The following is a 22,987-nucleotide window of genomic DNA, read 5'->3' as shown; positions in this document are numbered from 1 at the left end:
CCTCATGTACACAGACAACCCTCTCCTCCTACCACCCAACACTACAACCTGTGAGAGATGCACTTACATAGTGAAACTGGAAGCAAAGTTCTCTCCAGCCAAGATTGTGCTAGACAGTCAAGAGGAGAAGTTTAACAGCTGCGCTACACCTCAAGCAACACATAGCCCTTCTAAATCCACACCATCAACACCCACACATAGCAACACTAAACCCACATATGCTGAGGCTCTTAACATTAACCTGCCCAAGCAATAAGGACCTCCGAAGCTGAAATGCAAACAAATAGCAGTCACAACCAAAGTGACACATAGCTCACAACACCAGTGTGCCACCCAACAGCAGCCCCTAAGGCAAGACAATGTACCCAACACTTCAGTCATAGGTGACTCTATAGTCAGGCACACTGATGTCCCACTCACCAGGCTGAACAAGGAGAAAATTACAGTCAGCTGCCTGTTGGGTGCCAGGATCCACCACACAATGCATGCACTCAAGTCACTCCACAACAAGTACAAACACGACTCTGTCATTGCTCATGTTGTAGTGAATGATTTGAGATGTACCTCCCTGGACTATATGAAAAGAGACATGGAAAAGCTCTCGGATCATATGGCCCAGGCAGGTATGACCCTAGCCCTGAGTAGCATCCTGCTTTCGCCCAGAATGATACCACAGTATAAGGACAAAATGATTGACTTCAACAATTGGCTAAACTTCTGGTGTCATTCAAAGGGGATCCAGTATCTGTCTGCCTGGGACAACATGATTGACAAACCATGATGCTTTGCCAGAGATGGTCTGCACCTGCCACCCCTGGGATTCAGGTTACTGGCTAAAGCTCTTGCCACCCCTATAGTGCCTTTTTTAGGCAAGGTTCAAAGGACAAAACCACCACCGTAACAGATACAAGCATGCAAAATCTGAAGGTAATGCTACTCAATGCTAGAAGTCTAAACCTCAAAATGCACTCTCTCGAGGCACTCCTAAAAATGGAGAACATCGATATCTGTGCAGTAAATGAGACATGGTTCAAGGCTCCAGAGAGCACCCCTGCAATACCAGGCTACAACTCTTACTACACTTTTCGGCCACCAAACCAAGACCAAAACACTAAAGGTGGAGGAGTGTCCATATTCACCAAGGATATTCACACCTCCAGGCTAGTTGCCCAACACAATGCATATGAAATTCCCCAGGTGCAACTATACTAGGTAAGACTGCAATCTAAATTGTAGCTTGCTACAGATCCCCCACCATGCCCCAATATTCTCACTACACCTTTCTAAACATACTGGAAAATATTAAGATACAACCAAACATCCTAATACTGGGTGATTTCAACTACCCTGCCATTAACTGGGAAAACTACTCGGCTACCAACACCTTTTCCCAATGGTTCTTGGAATTCATAAATTCAAACGCCTTGGATCAACTAATCCATTGTCCCACCAAGGGCTCCAATATCCTAGACCTGGTCATTACCAACATGGGAGATAGATGCTCCACACCAGTGGTCACCCCTCATTGGTCAGGTCTGACCATAAACAAATCACCCTTGACATCCACATCCCACCCCCACCCCCCCAGTAAGGAAACCTCTGTAAAAAACTTCTCCAAAGCCAACTTCATGCTACTCAAGTCAGAAGTGACAAACTTCATAACACCCATGCAGACGGGAGCTGAAAGTTCGACTGCTGAATCCTACACCGCCATTTGGGCGGTCTTCCATCACTCTCAACTTTCTGATTTGAAGGCCTGCATTTGCACTTGTTTCTGTCCTGTAACTCCTGGGCCCATCTCATTTGCTCACTCAAAAAAAAAAAAAAAAAATGTATCTGCATTTACTGTATTTGTGTTTCTTCCAACTTTATTTTGCTTTTGCGTCATCTTAAAAGTACTCAATTCTATTTATTACTGCTTGGTCTAACTCATTCTAAGCCTTTCAGACCAGTTGTTTTACATTAACAAGGTTTGTGGTCTGCACTGTAGTGGCAGAACAGGTAGCTTACTTCCTTCTAAGTTGGGAACTGCTGATTGAGGGCTCAGTGTCTGTTATTCTAAAAGTGTATTCATTCTGGTTTAAGCACTTGGGCTTCAGGCCAGTTATTTTACATTAAAAGGGTTCGTGGTCTGCACTCTTGTGGGAGGAGAGGCTGGACTCTGCCCTTCTGATCTGGGAATTTCTGGTTAAATCCTTATAGTGCCTGCATATTTGAACTGCTTCTTACTGCTGTAGCGTAGACTAGATCGAGGCCTGCTGAATCTAGCTTTGTTTGTATAACTTGAGCACTAATCCAGGCATTCTTTAAAGTATTCAATTGTATTTATTACTGCTTGGTAGTAACTTGATTAAAGTGTAGCTATCATTCTAAGTCTTTTGGATTAAGCACTTGGGCTTCAGACCAGTTGTTTTACATTAGGAAGGTTTGTGACCTGCACTGTGGTGGCAGGACAGGTAGCTTACATCCTTCTAAGTTGGGAACTGCTGATTGAGGACTCAGTGTCTGTTATTCTAAAAGTATATTAGTTCTGGTTTAAGCACTTGGGCTTCAGGCCAGTTATTTTACATTAAGAAGGTTCGTGGTCTGCACTCTTGTGGGAGGAGAGGCTGGACTTTGCCCTTCTGAGCTAGGAATTTCTGGTTAAAGGCTTATAGTGCCTGCATATTTGAACTGTTTCTTACTGAAATTGGTACACCTTGTTTGCTGTAGCATAGACTAGATCCAGGCCTGCTGAATCTAGCTTTGTTTGTATGCTTGTTGTTTGTTTGCTTGTTATTTCCCTGAAATGCTAATTCCACCTAAAACGCGGCTTTTCAGCGCTTCTGTGGATCCCTAGTGATATCTGCATTGCTTACTGTACTTATTTCCTTGTTTCAATTGAAAGAAAGTTACTGTTTGTTGTTTTTGCATTTAAGTTACCTGTAACACATTGCATTTAAGTTACTTGACACTTGCTCACTAAAGCAATTATATAAGTCAGCACTAATAAAATAAAAGCACTACACCCTCACAAACTCCCCTTGAGTACCTTGTTCCCCATTGGCCCTTTTTTTCAATTATAAAGGAATTCCCAATACTATTCTAGCATGTCCAAAGGTCAGTTGTCAATCTCCTATCTGGTCCAGCTGGTGAATCTGGGAATCTTGAGGCAATGTTACAACTGCCTCATGTACACAGACAACCCTCTCCTCCTCCCAATAAATTCCAACACATGTGAGAGATGCAACCATATAGCCAAACTGGAGGCTAAGCTCTCTCAACTCAGTACTGGCGTAACCAGTCAGGAGGAGAAGGAAACCACACTCACTACAATTCCAGTCTCACATAGACCTACCACAACAGCAAACCAAACACATAAGAACGTACAAGTCAAAATAAACCAAGAATATAACAGTCCACAGCACACAGGATCCGAGGCCAAATATTCCAACAGCAGGCAATAAAATCAAATTTCTTTTAATTCCAAAAACAGCACACGTAGTCGGTTCTAAATAGAACAGCAACACAGATAAGCCAAGCGCTTTCACCCAGTATATTACTAGGCTTTCTCAAGGCAACAAACAGAGCTATCCATTACACATCAGTTTTAAATAACTAGTACAATTAAATGGTAACTCCACCCATCAATTAGAAGTTAATACCTTTAATAGTCTTGTGTTAAAAACATAGTACAAAGAGAAACAGTTTCTCAAATTGAATATATATGTTTGTGTAAGAAATACTTCTTAATATAGTCAATAATGGTAATAATACCCTGCAAAGTGCCTTGTCAGTGCAAAATTCATAAAAGTACATCATAAATTAAAAACATTTTTTTAAAAAAAAATTTAAATTTGAAATGATTAATTATTGTTACAAGTTGGAATTAAAATTAAATCACATTTCTTATTCCAAACACTAAAATAGATAGATAAATGATAAATAAATCAAACTTTTTACAGTGACATTGTAAAAAATAGGGAGCTTTCTGACTAATGTCACAACACTACCTAATAACAACAAGAAGAAGAAGAACAACAAGAAGGTGAAAGAAGAACAAGTGAACCTATACAAAATTAAACTAAATAGTCACATATTATAACCGTGCTCTTCTCATTTTTAGAATGCTGTTAATATTTAAGCCCTCATTCATTCCAGGAGGGGTGCAGGCATCCAATTTCAACTGCCAGAACAGTTCTCAAGTCTCCAATTTGGCCTCCCAGTTGCCCCCTCGTGGGTCTGGCACCACCTGCTCCAACACCAAAAATTTAAGGTTCATGCCTTCACATATCTGGGAGTGTTTGTAAAAGGCATTGGTGTCCTTACATTTAGGAGGGGGAGTATCAATATTCGTCAAAGATACCCACACCTCCAGGTTGGTGGCACAGCACGAAGCATCAGAGACTATCCATGTGCAACTAACAGTGGGTAAAACTGCCTTCCAGTTTATAGCCTGCTACAGACCACCCTCCCAAACCCAGGAACCCCACTCGGCCTTCCTGAGAACACTGGAAAATATGAAGGTCTCTCCAAACACCATTATATTGGGTGACTTCAACTACCCAAACATAGACTGGGAGCATTACTCTAGCTCCAACACCCTAGCCCAAAGGTTCCTAGAATTTATAAACTCAAGTGCTATGGAACAACTTGTTATCACTCCTACAAGAGGGGAAAACATACTGGACCTGATCATCACCAACATGGGGAATCTATGCTCCAGACCAGAATTGTATCCCTCACTGGTAAGATCAGACCATAAACTAATCTCACTGGATATTCACATCCCGACCCCACCTCCTGCCCAGAAAACCACAGTGAAAAACTTCTCTAAAGCAAATTTCACACTCCTCAAAACCGAGGTGGAATCCTTCAAAGCCCCGGGCCTGTGGAAAATCTGCCCAGACCGCAGAATCCTTTATAAATGCATTCTATGAACACCTTCAGGAATGCATGGATCATGCAATCCCAAATAAAACCAAGACCCAATCCTCCAAAGGCAGACGTCCTGTCTGGTGGACCTCAGCCATAAACAAACTATACAATAGAAGGAGGAATCTACTACATGATAGAGCAAAATCCCAAAAAGGGAAGGCATCTCTGATCAGTATTAGCAAAAAACTACGGGCACTCATAAAATCGTCTAAGACCAGCTTTGAGAGAAACATTGCACAGGACACTAAGGATAATCACAAGGCTTTCTTTAGTTATGTTAGGAACCTGGGTGGGAATTCCCAGATATGCTCAGAATTAATCCAAAATGACAAAAAATACACCAAACCCACAGACATTGCCAACATCCTAGCAGACAGGTTCAGCACAAACTTCTCCCCCCTCCCCACCAAAAGGGCAAATATCTATCCCAGCAGAGTGCTGATCCCTGACATCTCAGATGCTCAGGTAAGAGCCGCCCTCTCCAAAGCAAAAAACACAGCATCAATGGGACCAGACGGTGTCCCGGGCTGTGTCCTACATGAACTTCAAGAAGAGCTAAACTCAAACATAAAACTACTGTTCAATCTCAGCCTTACTATAGGATATGTAACCAAAGAGTGGCATACAGCAACAGTGGTCCCTCTCTACAAAGGTGGTGCCTCAAAGGATCCTGGAAACTATCACCCCATAAGCCTGACTAGCTTGGTCTGCAAAGCTATGGAAAGGATCATCATGGACCTCATAAATAAAGATATTGGGGACCTACAGACACTGGATCCTACCCAGTTCGGTTTTGTTAAGGGCAGATCCTGCCTCTTAAACCTGGTTAATTTCTTTGAAACAGTCACCAAGGCCATTGACGAGGGGAAGGTGGTCCACACAGCCTTCCTGGACCTCGCAAAAGCCTTCAATACAATACCCCACTGGGGCATTATAGATAAGCTCACCAGCTTAAATATAAACCCCTATTTCATTAGATGGGTTGCAAACTGGCTCAAGGACAGAACCCACATGGTTAGAATTGCTGGAGCCATGTCAGACTCCAAACCAGTTACAAGTGGTGTCCCACAAGGCTCAGTCCTGGGACCTCTCTTGTTTGGTATATATTTCTCGGAGGTACAGGCCAACATGGAAGGACTGTGGCTGACCAAGTTCACAGATGACTGCAAACTGGGCACCATAATCGACTCTCCAGCCGACACAAGTATCCTCCAAAAGGGCCAGAGCCATGGCCACAAGCTAAATGCCAAAAAGTGTATAGTCATCCCCTTTGGCAAAAACAAAGTGCCCACAAATTACCACATAGGTGGTAATCCATTAAGTACAGAAGAAGTAATTAGGGACCTGGGGACCCAAGTTGATAGCAATCTCTCATTTGACAACCACTTGGCCAAAGTGGTTAGAAAAACATTTTATATAGCCCACCTAATCATGAAGGGATTCACATCTAGATCAGTGGAGGTCATCGTGCCTCTTTACTCATCCCTCATCAGGCCCATAATTGAGTACAATGCCCCTTTTGGGATGTACCTTACCAGACACCTGCAGCAACTGGAAAGACCCCAAAAGTACCTCACCAAGAGGATCAAAGGACTCAAACAGATGCCATATGCTGCCCGGTTAAAGAAACTCCAGCTCTACTCAGTAGCATACCGCCTGCTCAGAGGCGATCTGTGCCTGACATATAAAGCCATGTCCAACCCAGAAATAATGGACATGCTGCACCTCAGAAAATCCAAATCCCATCGAGCTACGCTCGAGACTTGAACCTCAGCACTGAAATAAATAGGACATGCTGGAGGGACAGATTCATAACCCAGAGGCTCCCTTCACCCTGGAATAAAATCCCAGTCCAGGTAATGCAGAGTCCCTCATTGACTCTCTTCAAGAGGAATCTTGATGAGTGGATGGGAGATCGTAGGTTTACCGTGGGTATCACTTCTGTGTCACTGTTAGACAGAGGCACAGTACACTAACCTCGAAAAAGGGCATAGCAAAATTAATTTAAAATGGGTGGCAAAAGCCAAACACACTCTGGCTAGGCTTATAAATGCCCTAGGGCAGATAGCCTAGTATGAACCTATGAACCTATGAACCTAAGACACTGTATGAGCACATCCACACGTGCATGAATCGTGCCATCCCAAATAGAACCAAGATGCTTTCCTCCAAAAAAATATTGCCAATATCCTGGCAGATCGATTTAGTACCAACTTCATCCCCCTCTTACCCCCTAAAGGGCCCATCTCAATACCCAAAGATTGCCAAATTCCGGTATTCATGGCCACACAGGTAGAAACCACACTCTCTAAAGCTAAGAATACAACATCCATGGGACCAGATGACATCCCGGGCTGTGTACTACATGAACTACAAAATGAACTGGTACCTCACCTAAGTGTCATGTTTAATCATAGCCTCACCTCTGGCTTCTTGCCCACTGAGTGGCGCACAGCTACAGTTATCCTACTCCACAAGGGGGGATCCACCTTGGATCCTGGGAACTACAGTCCCATCAGTCTGACGAGTCTGATCTGCAAGGCCATGGAACGCATTATCATGAGACTTATAAACATAGACACTGACAACCTTCAAACACTGAACCCCACCAAGCTTGGGTTCATGAAGGGCTGATCTTGTCTCCTGAACCTGATTGATTTCTTTGAATCAGTCTCCAGAGCTGTGGACGAGGTTAAGGCAGTCCACACAGCCTATCTGGACCTTGCCAAGGCCTTTAACACCATCCCCCGCTCTGGAATCATAGATAAACTTACTAAGCTGGGCATAAATCCCTATGTCACTTGATGGGTTGCCAACTGGCTTACTGACAGAACCCAGACTGTAAAAGTAGCCGACTCCAAATCCATCTCCAGACAAGTGACAAGTGGAGTACCTCAGGGTTCAGTCCTGGGACCGCTCTTGTTTGGCATCTACTTCTCTGAAGTACAGGTCAACACTAAGGGACTCTGGCTAACAAAGTTCACAGATGACTACAAACTGGGAGCCATTATTGAATCCCCAGATAATGCAGATATTCTACAAAAGGGCCTTACAGAAACAGATGCTTGGTGCCAGAGCCATGGGCTCAAGCTTAATGCCAAGAAATGTATAGTTATCCCCTTTAAGAAAAAACATGTACCCATGAATTACCACATAGGTGGCAGTACACTAAACACCGAAAGTGTAATGAGAGACTTAGGGACACAGGTGGACAGTGGTCTCACCTTCGATAACCACATTGTCACAACAGTCAGGAAATCCTTCTATGTGGCACACCGCATCACTAAGGGCTTTTAATCCAGAAAAAAGGAGGTCATTGTCCCGCTGTACTCATCCCTCATTAGACCCAATATAGAGTACAATTCCCCATTTAGTATGTACCTCACAAGACATCTGCAACAGCTGGAAAGGCAGCAGAAATACCTCACTAAAAGAATCATAAGCCTAAAGCAGATGCCCTATGCTGACCGTCTAAAAAAACTCCAGCTATCCTCTGTGGCATATTGTCTACTCAGAGGCAATCTCTGCTTAACATATAAGGCCATGTCAAACCCTGAGCTGTTGGACATGCTCCACTTAAGGAAATCCCAATCCCTCAGAGCCACATGCTCCAGGGATCTAAACCTTGTCATCACAATGAACACAACATGCTGGAGGGATAGGTTGCTGACCCAGAGACTCACCATACTCTGAAATAGAATGCCCATACATGTCAAGCAGAGCGCCTCCTTGGCCCTCTTCAAAAGGAAACTTGACGATTGGATTGGAGATAGGATATTCACCCCGGGGATCACATCAGTCACCCTGCTAGACAGGGGTCCAGGGAAGTAAATATTGTGAGAAGAAATATTCAGGGAATTGTTATGGCTAGGCTTGTATAGGCCCTAGGGCTGATAGCCTAGTACCAACCTATGAACCTATGAAACATGCATGCCCACAGCTAGTGGGGTTTGGCTTTATTGGCCTGAATTTGTCCAAAGATTGACTTAAAAAGAAATAAGGCATGGGCATTCAGAACTGCCAAATAGCTGAAGCACCTTGTGTCCTTAAGGGGTCACTTGCATATATCCCATAATCCTCTTTTACAAAAAGTTTTTAGGGAATCACACAGGAAAAACTCTAGCTTAGCTAGGTTTTTCTTCTTGTTTTTTTTTTCCAGTTGGATTGGCTGTGTGTCCTGTTTGCTCTTTTATTTAGTTGTTAGATGAGATATTTTGCAGACATCTTAATGGTTAAGGACAGCAGCTGGCTACAACAACCTTGTGTTTATAAAGGTTAGCCAACCAGTCCTCTTATGCTGTGCTGATATTGTCATAAGAAGACTAAAACATACATGCCTACAGTTAGTGGGGTTTGGCTTTATTGGCCTGAATTTGTCAATTAATCGACTTAAAAAGAAATAAGTCATGGGCATTCAGAACTGCCATATAGCTAAAACACCTAGTGTCCTGAAGGTGTCATTTGCATATATCCCATACTCTTCTTTTACAAGAGGTTTTAAGGAATCACATAGTGAAAACTCTAGCTTGGCAAAACTGGGAGAAATAGGCATATGATGATAAGCATCTTGCAGATCTAGAGTCACCACAAAACAGTGGACTGGAAGCAACACCATGATTGACTGACTCTAAGGTGAGTACTTTGAATTTTGGAACTTTTACAAAGGTGTTTAGAAAGGATAAACCAAGGACAGGTCTTCAGGAGTACCTGTATCACAGACACTGGTTCCATGACCTATGCTTTTACCTTGTGATGGAGCATTGTAGGAAACAATTCTGTCTGGTCTGGTGTGTGTGTTTGCGTGTGTGGGGGGATTCCTCTGAAAGGGGTAGGATTTTCTATCCATTGCCAAGGGTAATCTCTCCAAATTATTCACAGATTTGTTTGAAACTATTTGAGGCTAGGTTGCAGGGTTGAGAGAGAGCCTGTGGAAGGAGGAAGAGAAGGAAGGATGAGGGAGGGGTGCTCTGTGACTCAACATAGTCACTCCTTTGAAAGGGGTTGATCCTTTTTTGTAAAGGAACCCCTCTTGTTTGGTTTCAAATAATTTTCCTCCTGACATTTCCTTTTGTATCCCTGACTTTTGTTTGGCTAGGATTTTTGTTCTGCCCCTTGAATGAGATCTAGGGTACATGAAACATATTAGATATCCCATGCATTAATTTGCCTGTGTCATCTTATTGCTTGATAATATGTGTAACAAAGGACCCAAACACCAGTACAGAACTTAAAGGTGCATTCAAAATGTTGTCTTTAAAATCATCAGAGAAGTTCTGATTACATAACCAAGCATACAGTCTTAATGCAACAGAACAGACTGTATTTGCACATTTAAGCACACCTCTCAAAGCATGTTTCAAAACCTAAGCCAAGTTAGAAACAATTTTATTCATATAAGACTTTTGCTTTGCAGGTTAGGATGCATCAAAAACATCCAAACTGTGTCCACACCGTAAAATAAATGTTAACATATAATCAAATTATAACATGTATCCTACTTAACAGCAACAGTACATGTTCAAATTCTTCACTGTCTCAGTGGCAGCAACCACCCACCATCCCCCAGATTGTGTATAATATAAACTCTTTGATTCACTTACCAACTTTACCATTCTAAAGGTTAGATTATCAGAAAGAGACAGCCTTTAACCCTAAAGATGTAAACATTTCCCTCTTAATATGTGGGAGTTCAATTACATAGGTTCATAGGTTCATAGCAGGTTACTAGGCTAAGCCTAACCAAGTTCAACCCTTGCTCCCTTAAGGGTGTAGAGATATGGTCTGTGTTATAAGGGACTTTTTATATGAGCAGGCAGCTGGGGTAACTGCAGCTGGGTCAGCAGTCAGATAAGAAAATAGACCTGTCATATATGAGAAGACCCTATATTTAATCTGAGACCCTTGTAGGAACTACTAGATTAGATTCTGGTGTCCTGTAGGCAGCTTTATATGCTGCTTTCCAAGCTGGTAAGGCGGGGGAAAGGCACAGAACTGGGCATCTCATCGTCTGTAAAGCATACCTCCCAACCTCTTAACACAAGAAATCTGGACAAAGCCTGACATAATAGGGGGGAGAAAGGTCCAAAAATAGGTCCACATTTTAAATAGTGTTATTATAAACTTAGAAAGTTGATAGAATAACAGGATTTGTGTTAGCATGCATTATTCTGAAGGATATGAAGTCTAAAACTAAATTGCATGTCATTATTTACTGACTTTAATCCTTAGATCATCCTAGTGGTTTGTCAAAAAAACACAATTTTTATGAGGAACAGACCAAACATATAAGGCAAATATCTGGGCATTCTGCGAAAATCTGTACAGTTGAGAAGTATGCTGTAAGGTCACATACCCTACTTAGCTTTGGGGTACTTCCTGACTGCTCCCAAGAGAAAACACCACTAAATCTAGCAACCACCTGAGGAAAAGTGAACACTTGTTTGGACTTAAGCTCAAAGAATCAGACTGACTGGACAAAATGTCAGCTAGGAAATCACCACTGTCCTCATTAGATTCCTCATCATTCTCTGAAACAACAAAAATGTCTCTAGCCAAGCTAGCACTAGAGCCATGTATGGGAGCACAGCAACCATAATTAGCTGTCTGCAGAACACTCTTCATCAAATAAACCACATCAGCCTTATAAACAGCTATAATATGATTATTAGCTCTATGATGAACCTTCTGTTTATTTTTCTTGCGAACTTCACTACTAGACTAAATATCTGAGGATAGACTATTATGTCTGGCAAGAGGTTTCTTACCCTGGACTCTACCTGCAACTAAGGGGATTGGTTCTCCCATACTTATGCCAGGTACTGAAACAACCCCAGAGGATGTGTCTATCCCCTGTCGCATAGTGGCCAGCAAAGCTACACTTAACAGAGGTAGGGCAAAAGGTAAATGGTCTGTGGGCTAAGCAGTGGACCTGACAATCACTAACCATAGGATGCGGCATTTTTTTTTGTTTTGTTTTGTTTTTTCTTTTTAGGTGCAACCAGATTTAATGGGGAATACCAGAGTTATGATACATCAAGTCAATGGAGAGAACACCAGCTAGAATAATAAACTGACAGCACTGGATAATGCATTACAATAAGCACTTAAAAGTTTCTTGTAAAAAGTATGGCTCCACACAACAAAACTTTGCAAAACTATGCTATTATCACAATAAGAAGTTTAAAATGTGTTTGGAATTAATTTATAACTGACAGAAGTTAAAGAATTTCCAGTATACATCTCAACTATTCTGATCTTCACAGAATGTCCAGATTTTTCACTCATATTTTGGTCTGTTTCTCACAAAATTTGTTATGTTCTAGTATATCATGGAGGATTGAAGTCACCTAATAATGACATACAACTGAGATTTAGATTATGTATAAGTCAGAAAATGCACGCTAAAGCAAAATGTGCCATTATATCAACTTCCTAACTTTGTAAGAACAATATTTAAAATTTCTCCCTGATTTTGAGCCTTTGTCCCACCATAATTTTTTTGGCTTTTTCCAGATTTTCTTGCAGTCAGAGGTTAAGAGGCATTATTTCCAATACACAGACCCCTGGATTCTCAAAAGCTTGCACTGCATGCATGATTAGCGTAAGATGAAATTTTGCCAATATGGCGGCCAAGAGATCCAGGTATGTGCACATTTGACATGCACGAGTGCTGTAGCACTAATGCTGCACGTTCTCAGCCCCCCGTATGCAAATCACCCCATTTGCAGGTGAAAACCATGCAAATGAGGTAGATCTGCCATTCAGGAAGCAGGAATCAGGGAGTGCAGGACTAGCGTAATATGCAGAAATGTACTTGGTTAGTAACCGAGTACAGCACTGCAAACTCCAAAACGGAGCTATGACAGCTCCAAATAAAGGCTGCATATCATTGAGGAAGCAGCATGCCAATGGCCAAGTAGAAGGCCATTGGCATTGCAAACAATGCCAAATGTGCAAAATACAATTTTTATGATATATCCACCGATCACAGCCATTGAAGCATAGGGCAGCTGCGCGCAAACGGGACCAGTGGGGAAATAAGAAAATAAACCTAAAAAAGCAATCTAACTAAAATCAGTATTCCGCCATGCAAGTCAATGGCAGGCAAAAGATAACCTGGCCAGTGAGTAGTGGTTGCTAAGGGGGGAGGCATAGTGTGACACATGTAACCATGCATTAGCAGGCAATTTTATGCAAATGAGAGGAAGGATAGCGAATCCCGGTTTTCCCCAGCATGTGAGGCAGGTCCCAACAGTGTATAAGTATGAATAGCTGAGTGCAAGACTAGGAGGTAGGTGACATCATGTGTGGGAGCGTCAGGCATACTGTCAGCAGATTGGAGCCCTGTGGCTCAGTGCTGCATCCAGCTTAGCACAGCAAAGCCAAGTGGTGTCTCTAAACTTGCCCAGCACGTATGACAAAGTGGAAGAGGGTGTGTACGCCGCACAACAAGATCTACAGGAAGATAAAGGAAGTGGACCTAGGAAATACCAGCAGTGTGCACATTGGAATACACAGATTGCACAGTGCACCCCTGGGATGAATCAGAAGGGCAATGGGAAGGGAAAGCAGCAGTAGTAAGTTAATCAAGGGGTACTAGGTTCGCTGCCAGGTGAAAAGTATCAGCACCAGCCAATTATACAGGCAGCAGACCAGTCCAGCCCAGAACGCCACTATAAACTATGCATACACCTACCCCTCCAGTTTTTCTCACACCCTACACCACCAGTGTAAACAAGCAGGGAACATTTAACACTCACAACAGCAAAATGTTAGGGGCTGCAATAGCTAGCATACAACTTGTGGAAGAGGCTGAGGGTGGTGAGGATGGGAATGCTGCCGACCAACCCACAGTGAGGAGACGGAGAAGAGTGTACAGACCCAGGGTAACCTATCAAGGGCTACATGAGCTGGAGATAGTGGAGCACTATAGGATGGGCAGGGACGTCCTACAGCAGATTGTTGAGCTGTGCCGGCCACGACTGACACACAGAACTAACAGAGGGGAACCCATCCAGTGGAAATGAAGAAATGTGTAGGCCTAAGAATACTAGATACAGGTACCTTCCAAAGGCCAACTGGGGATATGATGGGGATCTCACAGGAATCAGCATCCAGGGTACTCCACCAGTTCCTGGATGCCATGCAGCACATGTCGGTGAGAACATATATTTCCCCCTCACCCATGAGGCGTTGGCCAGAAGTATGCGTCTCTTCCAGCAAATAGCAGAATACCCTGAGGTAGTGGGTGCAAAAGACTGCACGCACATACGCATCAAAGCACCACCCGGTGAGCAGGATGGGGTCTACATCAACCACAAAGGCTTCCCCTACATCAACTGCCAGGTCATGTGCAATGGCCAGGGCATAATACTGAATGTGTGTGCTGACTGCCCTGGAAGTTATCACAATTCCCACATCTGGCATCTTACGCAGCTGTACCAGAGATTTGCCATTGGGGACATCCCACATGGTCACCAAGTGGGGGATACTGGATACACACTGGAGCCGTGACTGATGACACCCATCAGAAATGCATACACACCAGAACAAGAACTCCATAATGAGGCACACGCACAAACAAGAATCATAATAGAGGGTGTGTTTGGGATGCTTAAGTCATGGTTCTGGTGCCTGGACACATCTGGTGGAGCCTTCCAGTACTCACCAACTACATGTACCCAAATTGTCCTTGTATGTGCCATGTTACACAATATAATCCTGTGGAAACTGCTGCAGCATGAGCAGCAAGGGGCAGGGCCACATAGCTCCCCAACAATGCCAAGGCCTGCACAGGCACAGAGTGACTCGGAGGAGGAACAACCTGAGTCTGCCCCACTAGGGAGAAGGAGGTGTGCCCAGTATGCCCTGGCCCTGGCAAAGAGGCAACACATAGCACATACACTGACATGGGAGGGACCCAGGGAATAGCACCTCTCTCTGACTCTCACATACAGTAAAAGGGATGCCAGACATTGCCCTACCTGTGCCTAACCATGCGTAGGCAGTGTACTATGTGCATCCGACATAGGCAGCCCTGCAGCATCACCCGCAATACTGGGACACCCACAAGATAAGGGATTCACACATGCCAGTCAGGAGGGGGGTCACATACCTAGCAACAGTCACAGCCAGCAGGACAGGTGTAGACAAACACAAACAAATGCCATACTCTGGCCTCTGAATGAGGGGTATGGGTGACCCCCACCCAGGCCTACATGGACAGACTGCCGCAGGCCAGATAGTGGGATGTCAGTTGTGATGGCTAGGAGTCAGAAACTAATATGTATGCAATCAAAAGATAAGAACAGTAGTACACTGGTATGGCATAGCCAGCACAATAGGTAAGACTACTGACTGAAATGGACTACAGGACATATAAGTACAGTCCTAGCAAATGTGTACAACTGTCAGGTGTGCCCTCCCACCCTACATAGAAAAATAGTAACAGGCAGGTGTGCACCCCCAATCCTGTGTAGAAACATAGAAATAGTCAGGTGTACCCCCCACTATGCAGACATGTTGCAACAGTCAATGCCAAATGATCGGTGGATACCCTGCAGACACAGCATGCTACCTGTTGGTGTACAACACAAAGGTCAGCTGTGCAGTACAAACCACGGGACACGCTCCATACATGCAAAACAGACAGCCTTAATGGGCATGCTCACACACATAAAAATGGAGGCAATGTCAGTCATCAACATACTGAAAGGTAATACTGAGCATGCTCACAAACTTAAACACACGAAGGCCATGTATGCAAACACCAGTGGACTAGACATATCCAGTGGTTACAATTGTTACTGCAGATTCATGTCAGTATGCACCACTCATGCCTTGCACACACACAGTGAATATGAATACAGATATATATGTAAGGGCAACACACCATAATATGCCAAAGGTAGATGGATATAGATGTGTGGAAGAGGGTGACCATGACAAGAAGCCATCCATGCCTGTCCCGCTGAGCACACAGCCAAAGGGCCCCAAACACATCAGGTGCAGATGTCACACACTGCAGTTACTAGCGACCAGTACCTTTCAGCACCACAGACTATGTAGTCCATGTGCCAGCTGCGCAACATGGCTGTATAAGGACAGTCATCTAGTTGCCCTGTACGTGTACCTGTGACATATGACACTGTGTGTGGCCGCCTGTGGTGTGTCATCCCTACATGAATGGTGTATGGGCCATGCACACACCAGCCACCACATAACGGTACCCCAACAAGCCTGCTGTGGTTATCTAATGTGAAATACATCTTTGGGAGAGTTGTAGGCCAGTAATCACCATGGCGCACCCCATAACTGCGTACTGCTGTAGTGTGATAGACTAGTTAGGTAGAAGTTCTAACCCCAGACATGGTGAGTGTGCGTGTCTGTCTCTCACTGACTGTGTAGAAAACAATGCCTTTTAGGCTACTCACACCCCTTACTACTCACATACCCTACTGTGACAAGGCTGCTGATGTCACCCACCTAGAAATACTCCCCTGGGAAAGCTGTAGCCTAGTAATCTCTGTAGCACATGCTGTAACTGCATACTGCTCTAGTGTGATAATGTAGTTAGGTAGGAGATCAAACCCCAGATGTGGCAACTGTGCATGTGTGAGTCTGTGTGTACGTATGTGTGCATGTCTGTCTGTCACTGACTCTGTAAAGAGCAATGCTTTTTAGGCTACTCACACCCCTTACAAGTCAAATACCCACCTTTGGCAAGGCTGCTGATGTTACACAACTTGAAATACACCTCTGGGATGATCGTAGCTCAATAATCTCTGTAGTTCGTTGCGTAATGTCATATGGCCATAGTGTGATTTAGGAGAAAGTTGGGAGCTCTAGCTGCTGACTGTGTGTGTATGCATGCATGTTTGACTGTGTAGAGAGCAATGCTTTTAGGGTACTCACACCCCTTACATTTCACATACCCAACTTTTGCAAGGCTGCTGATGTCATCCACCTAGAAATACTCCCCTGGGAAAGCTGTAGCCCAGTAATTTCTGTAGCGCATGCTGTAACTGTGCACTGTTGTAGTGTGATAATGTAGTTAGGTAGGAGGTCAAACCCCAGACGTGGCAACTGTGCATGTGAGAATATGTGCGCGTGTCTGTCTGTCACTGGCTGTGTAGAGAGCAATGCTTTTTAGGCTACTCACACCCCTTACAAGTCAAATACCCACCTTTGGCAAGGCTGCTGATGTCATACAACTTGAAATACACCTCTGGGACAATCGTACCCCAGTAATCTCCATAGCACATCCTGTAACATAGTATGGCCATAGTGTGATTAAGGAGTTAGGTGGGAGTTCTAGCCCCTGACCTGCTAACTGTGTGCATGTCTGACTGTGTAGAGAGCAATGCTTTTAGGGTACTCACACCCCTTACATTTCACATACCCAACTTTGGCAAGGCTGCTGATGTCACCCACCTAGAAATACTTCCCTGGGAAAGCTGTAGCCCAGTAATTTCTGTAGCACATGCTGTAATTGCACACTGTTGTAGTATGATAATGTAGTTAGGTAGGAGGTCAAACCCCAGACATGGCAACTGTGCGTGTGAGAATATATATGCGTGTCTGTCTGTCACTGGCTGTGTAGAGAGCAATGATGTTTAGGCTACTCACACCCCTTACAAGTCGAATACCCACCTTTGGCAAGGCTGCTGATGTCACACAACTTGAAATACACCTCTGGGACAATCGTACCCCAGTAATCTCCATAGCACGTCCTGTAACATAGTATGGCCATAGTGTGATTAAGGAGTTAGGTGGGAGTTCTAGCCCCTGACCTGCTGACTGTGTGCATGTCTGACTGTGTAGAGAGCAATGCTTTTAGGGTACTCACACCCCTTACATTTCACATACCCAACTTTGGCAAGGCTGCTGATGTCACCCACCTAGAAATACTCCCCTGGGAAAGCTGTAGCACATGCTGTAACTGCATACTGCTGTAGTGTGATAATGTAGTTAGGTAGGAGGTCAAACCCCAGACCTGGCAACTGTGCATGTGTGAATCTGTGTGCGCACATGTGTGTGGGTGTCTGACTGTAGAGAACAATGCTTTTTAGACTACTAACACCCCTTACAAATCAAATACCCACCTTTGGCAAGGCTGCTGATGTCACGCAACTTGAAATACGACTCTGTGATGATCATAGCCCAGTGACCTTCGTAGCATGTCCCGTAACATCGTATGGCCATAGTGTGGTTAAGGAGTTAGTTGGAAACTCTAGCCTTTGACCTGCCAACTGTGTGTGTATGTGTGCATGTCTAACTGTGTAGAGAGCAATGCTTTTAAAGTACTCACACCCCTTACTTTTCACATATCAAACTTGGGCAAGGCTGCTGATGTCACCCACCTAGAAATACTCCCCTGGGAAAGCTGTAGCCCAGTAATCTCTGTAGTGTATGCTGCAACAGTGTACTGATGTAGTATGATAATGTAGTTAGATAGGAGGTCAAACCCCAGATGTGGTAACTGTGCATGTCTGTCTGTCACTGACTGTGTAGAGAGCAATGCTTTTTAGGCTACTCACATCCCTTACAAGTCAAATACCCACCTTTGGCAAGGCCGCTGATGTTACACAACTTGAAATACACCTCTGGGATGATCATAGCCCAGTAATCTCCATAACACATCCTGTAACATCGTATGGCCGAAGTGTGACTAAGGAGTTAGTTGGGAGGTCTAGCCCCCAACCTGCCAACTGTATGTGTATGCATGCATGTCTGACTGTGTAGAAAGCAATGCTATTAGGGTACTCACACCCTTTACATTTCACATACCCACCTTTGACAAGGCTGCTGATGTCACCCACCTAGAAATACACTCCTGGGAAGGCTGTAGCCCAGTAAACTCTGTAGCGCATACTGCTGTAGTGTAATAAACTAGTTAGGTAGGAGTTCCAACCGCAAACCTGGTGTCTGTGTTTGTGTGCATGTCTGACTGTTTAGAGAGCAGTTCTTTTTAGGATACTCACACCCCTTACAAGTCAAATACCCACCTTTGGCAAGGCTGCCGATGTCACGCATCTTGAAATACACCTCTGGAACAGTTATATGCTGGTAAACTCTGTAGCATGTCCCATAACATCTTATGGCCATAGTGTAATTAAGGAGTTAGTTGGGTGTTCTAACCCCCGACCTGCCAACTGTGAGTGTATGCATGCATGTCTGTCTGTGTAGAGAGCAAAGCTTTTAGGGTACTCACACCCCTCACATTTCACATACCCACCTTTGGCAAAGCTGCCGATGTCAAGCACCTAGAAATACATCTCTGGGAAAGTTGTAGACCAGTAATCACTGTAGCATGTCCTGTAACTGCATACTGCTGTATTTTGAATTAGAAGTGTGGTTGGGTTCCATCCCCACACATGGCAGTTCTGGATGTATTGTGTGTGTAACTGTCTGTGTAGGGAGCAATGCATTTTAGGCTAGACTCTCACAGTCATTTCAAATGCCCTACTTTGTCAATCTTGTTGATGTCAGTCAGTGTGAAATACACTTTTGGGCAAGGACTACTCCAGTAATATCCATGGAGTGTACTATAACTGCATAGTGATGTAGTGTAATACACAAGTTAGGTAGGTTTTCTACTCCCAAACATGACAGTTGTGTGTGTGTGTGTGTTTGTAACCCCTATCCTGTGTAGAGGTGGGTGTCACACCTGTGGCCAATGTGGAGCGGGTTTTATATATTTCTTATATGGTGGCCATACTATATATCACAATGTCCACTGTACAGGGATAAGACATGTGATATGGCTGAGAGGCCGGGGTGCAGAGCCATACCCAGACATGTGACATCAATGCCAGGCAATCACAGCTAGCAACCACAGTATTACCCAGAGCACACTCTCACCCCATGTGTCATACACACACATTCCTAGATAACAGCCAATATCTGGGTAGTACACTGCATATTGGCCACTGATTGTAACTATGGAGTGACAGTGGTTGGCCACAGAGGGCATGACACCCAGTCCATCTGTCCAATATGCACATACGTGCAGACAGTACACCTCCTACATGTTCCCAAATAGACAACTGCACCACCTGTGGTGCCATCACATGTGACCCACAACGGACATGCCATGCCTGACAACATGCCCATATGGACAGATGCCACTGAGACCAAGAAATGCTGATAGCATGCACTCCATGTAGGTGCAGGGTAAAGCTGCTGGCCATTACCAGCTCCCACCACAGGTGGCCAGGACTGGCACATCTGATGATAATCTGTGTTCACAACATGGGCCGGACAGCCCAGGTACAGTTCCACATGACACTGTACATGCATGTGGGAGGTGTGCAAATCCCAGACACCGTCCATGTCATGGATGAAGGAACACAGACATGGCAAGCGATGCACAGCATTGCCCACACACAGTAGTCACCCAGGTGACTGGATGGGGGATACAATACCCGCCTGTGTGGGCAAATGCAGACACTACATCCCTAAGGCATAATGCAGACCAGCGTCATGTGGCCTGATGCCTAGGTACACCCATTGCCTAGCCTTGGATAGCCATCTGGTGCAGTCAAGCACTACACACCTGTGCAGACATTTATTTTATTTATTTATTTCCAGTTTGATAACCGGGGTGGTCCACTGGGCTCAAAGAGCCCATTTTCAGTGGAGGCCCGGGGAGAAAAGCTCCAAAATACAAAGATACAATAAAATAAGATACAATAAAAATATGATAAAAAGTACAATAAAATGCAGTTATGAATAATCCTGGTATTATATCAAGTTTTAAACAAAAATTGTAAGATGAATAAAGTGAGATGTAGCAAAAAGAAGTAGTGTAATCAGTGGAATATAGGAGACGTGAGGAGAGTTTATACAGAACATGCCTGGTAACAAAGATGGGTAGTGTGACGCAAGAAGAGTAGTAGGAATAAATACCGAGAGTGGAGGAAGGAGAGAGAGGCAGCTGAGTAGTGAAACAAGAGGCAAATGTATATTAGAAAGAAGAACATATGTGAGAAGAAAAGCAATAGGGGGTAATACAAGGGGATGGAGGGTAAAGATAGTAGAAGTGTGTTAGACACAATTTGTAGAATGTTAGAGACATTAGTTAGACAGTGTTATATAGGTTTAGATGGAAGTATATAGGGGGAGAGAAGTACAGAAAGAAGGGTATGTCTAGGCTTTACACTATATACATTAAAGGTGTATAAGTTATGTAAGAAGTATCAAGGGGAAGCTGTTTGGTAATATAGCAAGGTGAAGAAGTATTTAATGAAAACAGGTCGAAAATGAGTTTACTAGGATTAGGGGGGCAGAGAGCAATTACATTTCCAATTTTGGGAGAGATGAGAATGGAGCTGGGATTTAAAGAGTTCAAGGTTATTGGCGATTCTTAGTGAGGGGGGAAGAGAGTTCCATTTTTTGCTAGGGAATAGGATAGCAGACACTGGCCAGCAGGATGTTTTGGTTTGTGAATAGCAAGTTGATTTTGTTGTGCAGATCTTAGGGGTCTGTGTGGAGTATAAGAAGGAAGGATGTATGCTAGAACAGGGCATGCAGTAGGTTTAAAGATTATTTTGTGGGCTGTAGTAAGTTGGAGGTAATTGAGGTAGTTGGGAAGCTCTAGCCATTTTAGCATGTGTACGGAAGAGCAATGGTGGGTGTAGTGTTTAGATTTAGTAGCAAATTTGGAGATTTTGTTGTAGCAGATTTCTAGTTTTGAGGAGATGGAGGATGCAAGGTTGGTGAGAAGAGGGGCACCATGTAAAAGTGATGGTAGTAAGTAGGTAGTGGCAAGGGTTTGCCTGGTAGACAGAGAAAGGAATTGAGAGTTTCTGTATAGTAATCCAAGTTTTTAAGGGTTTTTTTTTGTATTTAATTGGACATGAATATCGAATTTTTGGTGTTCGTCAATAGTAACACTGAGTAGTTTAGCGAAGGGGACAACTTCAATTAGGGAGTTGGTATTACTGGTAATATTGAAAGATTGTTTGTTAAGGTGCATGTTTTTAGAGGGAGAGAAAAGTAGGATTTTGGATTTATTAGCATTAAGGGAGAGGTGGTTTTGAGACATCTAGTTCTCAGTGGCTGTAAAGGCAGATTGGGTAATTGCTTGGAGAGCAGGAAGATTAGGAGCAGAGCAGATTAAAGTAGAGTCATCTGCATACTGTACTATTTTAGTGTTGGGAATGGCTGCATGGAAATCATTAATTAATATATTGAAAAGCATTGGACCAAGTATTGGACCCTGGGGAACCCCAGTTGGGGTAGGAAGGAAGGTTGAGATACTAGTTTTCCATTTCACAGCTTGGGATCTGTCAGAAAGATAACTTTTAAACCATGTAAGTGAATGCTGATTGAGATTGAGGTTAGACAGATGAGTTAGAAGGTGGGAGTGAGAGACAGTGTCAAAAGCCTTGGAAAGATCTAGAAGGACAGTGGATACAATTTCTCCTGAGTCCCAAGCATGGTTTACTATGTCTAAAAATGAGATGAGAGCGGTTATTGTACTATGGCTGGGGCAGAAGCCATGTTGAGTAGGGGTAAGGAGGTTATTACTGATGAGGAAGGGCATAAGTTGGTGGTGGATTCATTTTTCTAGAATTTTTGATATTGGGGAGAGAATGGCTATTGGACAGAAATTAGAGATATTATTGTTTTTGCCTCCTTTGTGAAGAGGTAGGATATAGGCTGCACATCATAATTTGGGGACGCATGATTCATGAATGGATCGGTTAATGAGAATGCTAATGGGGATGGCAATGGCATCTGCAGCAAGCTTTAGAAAGTGTGAGGGGATATTGTCAGGGGCATTGGAGCAAGGCTTGAGTTTAGTGAGAAGCTTTTTGATGTGAGAGATAGAGATGGGTTTTAGATGGAAAATAGGGGGAGGAGTGGGAGAGGGAGATTGAGTGGGGGAAGGGAATGTAGGGTTGAGTAGAGGGGAGGAGATATTATTGGGGAAGGTCTTAGTGAGTTTAGCTATGGAGTTTGTAAAGAAGGAGTTGAATTGGGTGGCAATTTCTATGTCTGTTAAATTATGCGGGATGGAGGGGGGAGGGAGATTGTTAGTAAGGTGACATGTAGGTTGAGGGGG

This window comes from Protopterus annectens, chromosome 3.part1 (assembly GCF_019279795.1).
Source record: "Protopterus annectens isolate FY-2018-M chromosome 3.part1, PAN1.0, whole genome shotgun sequence".
NCBI lineage: Eukaryota > Metazoa > Chordata > Ceratodontiformes > Protopteridae > Protopterus > Protopterus annectens.
Note: the sequence above shows the minus strand (reverse complement) of the source record.